We start from the raw sequence: 9,957 nt of genomic DNA, 5'->3' as shown, positions 1-9,957 counted from the left end.
GCAGAAGCCAATCCGGTAAGGTTATTCCTACAATACATGGAAAACTAGAGGACGAAAAAGAGACAAAAGAAACTTATCAATCGAGACTTAGGAAAGTCCACAAAATGAGGAAGCTGGTTACCGTTAACACAATCAGTGTAGAGGGTATCCAATTTGGATTCAAAGATGAAGACCTCGAGAGAGTGCAACTTCCACAAAACGACCCACTTGTAATAAGCTTAATGGTGGCCAACTTATTAATAAAAAAGGTGTTAATAGATCCGGGGAGCAGTGCCAACATTATGATAAAAAAAGACCTTTGAGCCACTCAAGGTGGATACGAGACAGATTAAGCCAACTTCAAACCTTTTAGTGTGATTCGATGGAATAAGAGTAGAGCCAATATGAGTAATAGATTTTTCGGTAACCGCTATAAAAAGAATTTTGAAGGAAAACTTCATGTTAGTAGACATCCATCCCTCTTACAAAAGAGGGGTTGAAGGGACGTTGCTCCACAGCTTTTGTCTCAAATATAAGAGCCTCCCCTTACAAATGGAGTAGTCTAGGAGATCTGTAGGGACACTAGCAAAATGACATATAAATCTACAAAAGCGAATAAGACAGATATCACACACACGCACACACACTTATATTTATGTTTCTTGTAGGGTTTATACACTTGGAGAGCACATTCCCTGAACTGGGAGGGGATTGGAGACGAGTCAAAGGACCTAGTTTTCTAGTTTCCCCAAGCAATGATGCGATCATCTTTCCATCCCTTATTAGAGTCATGGTTATCCATGCAGATCGCACGATTGGGGATGGGAAAGAAGTGGTCCTGTTTGCCCGTAAGAAAGATCTTGGACACTTTATAGCACAAAAGCAAATCGATCAAGTTAAGGTCTAAACCCCGTCTCTGGTTGAAGATAAGGAGCACATATTATATCCTAAAAAAATTTAGATTAACTTGCAAGTGGGAAAAACTAAGTTTGCTAAGTATAAAATGGTATAAAGGATGTAAGGGAAACCTAACAACTTCTAGGTGAATAGCAGAGAAGTGCATCTCGCCAACAACGAGACCTTCTCTATAACGACCCAAACCCGGGGTCCAGATCATTATTCGGGTCCTTAACCGAACCCAAGGTCATCTAAAGGCAATACAGTCACTTCCAATATTCAAATATAATTAATACATCATTATAAGATTTAAGAACTACTTTGTGGTGGTTTAAGCCCCAGTACCCGTATTGGTCCATTTGTGACCTTAAATATGGTCTAAACCTGTCCCGAAAACATGTATTTGGTAGGTTACGACTATAATTAACATCCGTACATTCACTTAAAACATAAACAAGCTTGATACATCAATTGAAGTCATAATGAGTCCAGTTACATCAAAACATGGCCATAAGGCCTTACATGGATTTGAAAATCCTAATGAGACCACGAATGCAAAAGAATGGTCTGACAACCATTTCTAACCGCAAAGTGAATGTAAGTAACCATTAAATACAAGTTGGAGACAAAATAGTTACACTTATCATTACATATGCAAAAAGGTCGAATAATTACATGGTCTTCAAAAGTGTCTAAGTAATTAGTAGTCAAAAAAGGGTTCCCAATTCCTTCACAAAGGAGGTTGTGGGTTATTCATAGATTCTTTCCCGTTTCCTGAAAAATGGTAATGAAGGGTAAGCACAACGACTGAGTAGGAGGTGCCTAAAACACACCTCTTAATGACCCCGGAATCTTATACAAAGCATAAAATAAAGGAAAGAGTGGTCATGCTTATTTGGGGAAAGTACTCATTATCATACAAATCCGACATAATCCACAAAATGCAATGTAATGCTAATGCAGTGCCAATGTCGCTCCCCATTTTCCAAATAAAATCCTTGCTAACACAATTATCGTCAAACCGTTAATATAACCCGGCCCGAGGCAACTCCCTAGCGCCACGAGAGAAGGATTGGCTAACTATCCCTGACCTAAGGCAACTCCTTAGTGTCATTTGGGGCCTATGTAGTGTACTATTTCCCATTTTCCATTTTCCATTGATTTTTTGAATTTTCAGATTTAATTATTTTATCGCTTCGTTTTGCGTATCGAACACCGTAGGGTACGTCGTATGAGTCCCGAGAGTTGGTTGGGAAATTTCTGCGAGTTTGGGACTCTTAAAAATGTATTGTTAGCCATTTCGGCATTTTACGGATTTTCGGGTCGGGATGTCCAGGGTGGGACCCGCGCCTAAATTTTTCGTGCACGGGATTATTTTTGGGATCATCGCATTTCATATTTATTTATTTAGAGTGCATTTATGTGGTTATATGCTAAATTGTATTATTTATTGATAAGTGCTCAAATGTGACGCATTTTAGCACTTAAGCTAGTGTATTTTAGTCCATTAATCTATCTTACTTTCATATCTTAGATACTTATTTGTGTTATTGCCTATTTCAGGTAAATAATGTTCAAACAGGCTAGCAAGAGCCATTTAGCACAATTTTATAGCTAAGGAGCAAAGTTGGAAAGAAGCCAAGGAAAATGCACCAGGAGAACTTCGATAGATCGAAGGGAAGTCCCGATCGATCGAAGTGGTCTACAATCAATCGAAATGAAGGCGGTGCCAGCTCAGCAAGGTGGATAAGGCCCAAAGATATTTTTGATTCCACGTCAGCTTTGATCGATTGAAGCTAAGTGTTTGATCGATCGAAAAGGTTCGATCGATCGAAATGCCTGCTGGCAGTGAGCTATCTAATTCCCGAGCGCGCCGATTTCTACCTACCGTGCATAGCTGTGAATTTCCTCCAATTAGAGGCTGTTATTCTAACTTGGAGGCTACTCAAAAGTGGAATGTAATGAATTAATTGAACATACTATCATTTTATCTTGTAAGAATTTTAGAGTAGATATTTTTAGATACATAGTTTTCTCTCTAGAACTAGGGTTTTGAAGAAGAAAGCAATGATGAAGATGATGATGCCAACCTCCAAGTTAGCCCTTGAAGGTTCCATGTCCACTACAATGGCTAAATCCTTCTTTTGGGCTAGAGATATCCCCTAGGCTTGCTTCTCAAACCTAGCTTTTATGTACTTTTGGGGATTTTAGTTGTAATAAATGTTTTGACCTTGATTATATATAGATCTTGTGTTTTCTACTTGATTTATATGGATTAATGCTTTCAATTGATCATTTGGCTCTAGTCATATGTCTATGTATGCTAGAGTTGATGTTCATGTTTTTATCTCTAGATTTGATGGATTTGGTGCATGTCTAGGAGAATTAATGATGTTAATTTAGTGATGGTCAAGGCATGGTGCTTAATGGAACACTCTTGTGATTTATTTGATGGTTCACACTTATTTCTTGATGGATTATATCACATCTTTAGTTTAATTAGTTCAATTTCATGTCTCTAGCCTAGTTATAGTGTAGTTGCTTTAATTTTTTAGGTAGGTGAACAATCCATTCTTGTTTCTTGATGTTCTATACTTATGAATGCAAAGAGTGCATATCTCTAGATATTTGTGTGTGTATCAAATGTGGTTTGATTGAATGGAATCTTGGTCTCATTTGATAGGTTATACTATTCATTAAAATTGGTTAGACAATCTATACTTATTTACCACCCATGCTTAGTTTCAATTGATGTCACACACTCACAAAGTTACAATTAAAATTTTCCCATTAATGTACAATTGCTAGTGTTTGATGAAGTGAAGCTTAGTGGTGACTCTATGCCCCAAGACCTCTCTCCTATATATTTTCCTTACTTTCTAGATTGCTCTCTTTTCTTGCATTAATCTTTAATTGCATTGTAGTTTAATTAACCAATTACCCATCAATCTTTGATCATTCGACCTACTAATTCGACATTAATTTCCATCACAAATACACCTCAAATCCCTTGGGACGATCCCTACTCACTCTAGCTATATTTTTAGTTAGAAGTGGTAGTGACATTTCATAAATTTAAACTTAGCCACACTACACATTTTCATTGCTTTGGGACGAGCGACACCATTTATATCATGTTTTGGAGTGTTATGTATGTAAAAGGCAATTTGGTCATTTTAGAGGTCAAGGTTGACCAAGGCTTGTATAAAGACCACAAAATCAGATTTTTATGCCATTTTTCTTCCTCCTTCTAGCCATAAACACACACTCTCTCTCTACACTCTTTCTATCTCTAAAACCATGGTTTTTGAAGCTTGATTTCTCCATTTCCACTTGGAATTAGACTTTACCATTAAAGGTAAGGTTAACGAGTATGATGAGGGCTACGAATTGATCGGAGCCAATTTTTTATTGGACCACCTTGGGAATTTTGAATTTTGGGCTAAAATTGGGGCTTTTCTCTTCAATATAAGGTAGGGTTTCCTAATGCTCACAATCTTTGTTCTTTTTGAATTTTCCCCCTTGAATTTGTATAATAACATGTTTGGATGTAAATTCCTCTTATGGTTGTTAAGGTTGCATTGTGGTAATATGATGGTTGTGTTCTATGTGGCTAACATGAAATTTACATGCTTATATGAATAATTGTAAAGAGGTATGAATGTTTTGAGTCAACACATGCTTTCTATGTTCAAATTGTCATGATTAGAATGTTGATTATATGTAAGAATGGTTATATTGGTTACATGAGAATTACTATGTTTTATATGTTTAAAATGCCATAAATGATGTGTAGGTCATGTGTGGATTACTGTGTAAATTACTTTCCAAAGCAAGCTAGTGTAATTGCTTGAAATTTCATGGCATTGATATGCATGTACATTCATGCATGACATTGGGCAAGAAAAAGGGAAATTGGTTTTTGAAAAGAAAAGAAATTGTTTTGGGGAAAATGTTCTAAAAATAAAGGATTTGGAAATTTGTTTGCGAAGACCGGTAGCCTAGGAGTTGCCTAGGGTCCATGACGTTAATGGGACCTAGAAGGAACTAGGGAGACTACCCTAGCGTGGTTGAGTTACCTAAGCCCTAAATGATGCCTTGAAGTTGCCGTGTGGTCAAGGATAGTTAGCCAATCCTTCTCTCGTGGTGCCATGGAGTTGCTATGGGCCGGGTTACATTAACGGTTTGGAAATGGTTTGGAAATGGTTTTAGAAATAGAGAGCGACATTCCATTTCATTGGAATTGCATTACATGGCATTACATTTGTGGATTTTGTTGGGTTTACTTGATAATATTATATTCCCCAAATGAGCATGATCCCCTCTTCTATTTTCTATGTTTTGTTTAGATTCACGGGGTCATCAAGAAGTGTGTTTTAGGCACCTCCTACTAAGCCGTAGTGCTCACCCCTTTATAACCATTTTCAGGTCATGAAAATGAAGTGGCGGACGACACTCCTCCACAAGCTTAGGGGTATCTAGATAATCTTTTTGATATCTTTTGTACACTAATTCCCATTTTGTAAAGCCATGACACATACTTGTGGAAATTTGGTATATTTTGGTATTGTAAGCACAACTATATTCTTTTGGGACATGTATAAGTATTTTGGGAATGCATGTTATAAAAAGATACCGTTTTGTTTTGAGGCAATGCATGATGATTAGGACAGTTTTTGCATGATTTAGATGTCAATTGATGACTATGGGACTTAAACCATTGGTAATGGGGCGATTAAGGGGTCCAACCCCACTTTTTTCCAAAAAACAATTAGTGGGGGATCGATCCCCCCCCCCCCCCCTCTATTTCAAAGGGGGTATTCTGCCAGGGGGTGGGGGATCGATCCCCCACCCAGGAGGATCCGTCCTCAATTTCTCCAATTTTGAGAAATTTATATATTTATTTTTTTCTAATCTTGTAACAGGCATAACTTCGTCTTTTTAAATCCAAATAGGGTCATTCTTGAGTCCAAATTGTAGGATTTTGAGTCTTTTTTTCTATTAGTGCCAGCCTCATTTCATAATTTTGACTTGAAATGACCGTTTTACTGAGGTATCATCTCTTTATGAACCGATGTTGTTAGAAATGACTCATGTGACTTCATTATGACTCCTAGCACTTAGTAAGGTGCATAGTGGCTATATTACCCTTAGATGTCCTCGGGTTTTGGTAAGGACCCGGTTAGCGATTCGGATCCTTGGATTCGGGTCGTTACAAGTTTGGTATAAGAGCTTTAGATTCGAAAACCTAAGGACGACAGGTAGGGTTGACCTAGATGGAAATCAGAATTGGGATGGTTAACATTGTATGCTTATGTGTTAATTAGTTGTTGAATTAAAGCATGCTTGATTATTTAATGATTAGTGATAATAGTTATGAGATCAATGACATGGTTAAAATTTTTAAAGCATATTGAAATGATGATGTGTTTATTAATTGAATTACTTATCATGTATATGGGTATACTTACCCAATTATGTTTATTTGTTAAGTTACTTATTGTTGCACATGCATGCTATACGTGTTAATATGACAATTAATTGAGCATGAGAATCATCCCCTACGTGTTAAGGTTATGAAATATATTATATGACGAGTATGATTATGTGCTAAGTGATACGCATGCTTATGTGTTATATGTGTGTCGTACTTGGCTTAAGTTACATATTAGTATGCCATCCATTTTTACTGCCATTTGTTATATGCTATTTACTTAACCTGTCTATGTATAGACAAGTATGTGCTATGTTTCAAGTATGTATCCGTATGACAGGTGTAATTTGTGTTATATTAGTTCCGTGAGTTGTCACCTATGACTGGGAAAGGAATTAGCATTGTAAAAAGGGATGATATGAATAACATATTCTTTTGAGTACAGCTTGATTTGGATGGGTTGTTCAATTAGGAGTCTTTTCCCTTAGAGACAGGTGACGGCGATAGGGTTTGATCTTAGGTTCCCTCTGGGACGGAGGTCCTCATTTTCTTGCACAAGTGAGAGTTTTTGTTGAGTTTCCTCAATATAATGACTGGGCTTTTATGATGATGGACTAGTAGGGTATGGTGTGTGAGTTTTGGGTTCCTTTCATTTAACTAGAGTTGATTAGATATCATGGAACATGAGGCGTTGTATGACTGGTGAGGTACAAGGGTTGTACGGGGTTGAGCATGATTGGTATATGGATTTTCATTTAGGGAGTTCACTAGTGATTAAGGCAGCAAGTTTGTCTCGTAGATTATCGTTTCGGCGGAAAACTAAGCAAGAGTAAGAGTTAAGGTTGACTTTAAGTTGGTGACAAGATAGGTAGGTTACACCTTTTGTTTTGGTCTCCAGTAAGGAAGACAAAAGCTTAGTATGATGTTGCTTGGTGATCATAGAGTGTTGGTCATAGATTGTGTTGAGCCAGGATGAGAAGTGACCTCTTGGACTTTGTGGCCTGTCTTATTTGATTTCTTTATTTTGTGGCCCTATGGGCAGGTGTGCGTGAGTGTGTGCAGGTGGCACCAGTAGGCTACCACACTAGGCGAGCTACGGGTACACAACTCAAATGAAATCGATGTGGACATCCCATTGTATTGGATATTATTCATGGCGATTGGTTAGGAAGAGGATAGTGATGGTGATGTTGGAGTTGTATAACCTTGTGTTTGGTTGGGTAGGTCAATTGGAAGGTATGACTCGAGTGTCCAGTTAGATACCCATGATAGACCATTATTTTGTAGTATTATGTGGGGTGCAATTTAAATGGTTGACTATTTGGAGTGGTGTCTGTTTCCCTCTTAGGGGTTGTTTCTGTAGTATGCCACATAGGATTCTTTTTCTTTTAGCAGGTTGTTGACTATGTTGCCAGGTGTCATGAGTGATATATATTCTCATGACGGGTTGGCGTCACTTTAGAATGAGCAGTTGGTTAGTGGAGACTCGTTGTTTACAGGAGATTGGAGTTTGTGCAGTTATTTTGGGAAAGACGATGATGGGAGTGTTAGAACGTGAATTTCTTGTATTAAGGAGTAAGTCGGTCTAGGGGTGGCCTGAGTGTTCAGGTAGGATGTGGTGATTAACTGTTATCCATGGTGTATTTTGTGAGGTGGTTTAGTGTTTGCAGTGACATTTGTAGCTTGTCATTTTCTCTTGGACTTGGTTTTGACAATGCTGCCACATAGGTGCACCACTTCTTATGATGATCGGTAGGCTGTAGTGACGAATGTCGTGGCGTTTGTACATTGTGTATTTGTTTGGGTTACCATGGGGAGTTGTAGTGGCACGGATTAACGGTAGGTCATCGTTTTCGTGTGATGGAGGCTGGAAAGAGACTTTTTTTTAGTTTGAGTAGGGTGCGATATCCTGAGTAGTGTTGGTAACTCCTTAATATCATTACGTTGTGCGTGTTGATGTGTTTACGTTGGAGTATTTATTTTATTTCATTCTATATTATTTTATTTTATTTTATTCATGCATGGCATTTCATGAGCGGGGTATTGGTGTTGGGTTTTTCGAGGCATTCCCGATAGGCATAGACGTTGTGAGGTTGCTGGTCTGGGACGGAATCGAGTAGAGGCGAGTCAGGATTCTCCATGGTTGAGAGTTATTTATGCATTCTCGTAAGCTATCCATTCTCCTCGTGTATAAGTGGTTTGGTTTCACCCTGCGTAAGGATGGGTGTCCATGGTTGAGCGCTTGTTAATTTTTGTGTGGTAGGGTATTAGGTACGCCTAGGTTCTTATGTTAGCTTCTTGGGAGCGCGGGATTCATTTCCCTTCCTGTCTGATTTTGTCCTGGCATGGACGCAGTCTTTTTCGGGTGTTGTTTCTTCATATGGGAGTTGTGTGTGTCAACGGATGGGCAGACTTCTATAGAGTCCCTTCTTTGTTAAGAGTCTCCAGTGTGGATTTGGTTGGGGTTGGTTGGCCTACTTCTATAGAGGGGAGTGAAGTTTTTAGTTTTATGGCGTATATTTCGAATTAGGAACCATTTGAGTCTAAGGCGTAGGTTGTCGATGAAGCATGGGGTTCTTCTTAGAGTCTTGTGGTAATGATGGCTAGATGTAGGTGGTCATTTGACTTAGGGATTGGTTGTGGTAGTGCCTTAACTCTTGAAGATTCACGTAAGTGAACTTCACGGTAGGATGGATGAGTTGTCAGGTATGGTATTGAGAGCCTATGTGTGTAGTCACTGGATCATAACACTTCATGTTTAGTGTGAGCTTTAGGAGTTTAGGGATTTAGAGGATTGCAGGTGCAATACTTATTCCTCCCCTTAGGGTTGTATGGAGTGATGATTGGGGTTCCGACCTGAAGACAAGGACGACATGGATGTCAAGGATGGACCGATGCAGAGGAGTGGCCTGGCCAACCATTCTTCCTGAGTCAGGTCCGCCGTTGACCGAATGTTGGGTTGAAGGTCAATGATCATTTCATGTGATTGATTAATGGTGACTAGGGCAGGATGTAGTATGTCATGTAGACTGGAGTTGGATGTGTTAGTCGGAAACGAGTTTCGTGTAGAATGGATGTTTTTAGAGAAAGACTTTACTTCTATAAATTGATGTGGATTATCATAAGCAATGGCGTGTTTTAGTTCAGGACTGAGTGTCTAGTGGGGTTGAGGGATTTGACTACTTAATCTTTGAACCGTATTTTAGAGACTTGTGCATTAGGTGTTTGTTTGCACACTTGCGGATATGATTGATTCTTTGTCGTATAGTCATGACAGGAAGTTTATCCTCAATATTGGGAATCAATGATGCATGATGAGTTTCTAGATTGTGTGATTCACAATCGCTAGTGTTTGTAGGACTATGTGACTATGTGATATGTAGCACGAGGAATGTTGTCGAGGGTGATTTCATAGGTATCCTTGGGATTTTGAGTCGAGCTCCTCGTTAGGGTGTTGAACGGTTTCGTAACTGTTATCTTTGTGAGTACTTAGGATGTTGATGTGGACTGTGTGGGGTGTTGCGGGTTGAATCCACCTAGTGGGGAATCCAATGGTTTCATGGTGAAAGGTCTTATGGGATTTGCATTGACACAATTTTAGGTCCTGGATCATTTTTAACCATAATTCGAATAGGTTTTTTTGGTCT

This window comes from Cornus florida, unplaced genomic scaffold (genome assembly GCF_030987335.1).
Source record: "Cornus florida cultivar Cherokee Brave unplaced genomic scaffold, ASM3098733v1 CherokeeBrave_3.0.0_Hap2_Chr02, whole genome shotgun sequence".
Taxonomy (NCBI): Eukaryota; Viridiplantae; Streptophyta; class Magnoliopsida; order Cornales; family Cornaceae; genus Cornus; species Cornus florida.
The sequence above is the reverse complement of the archived record's forward strand: the minus strand, read 5'-3'. Positions refer to the sequence as shown.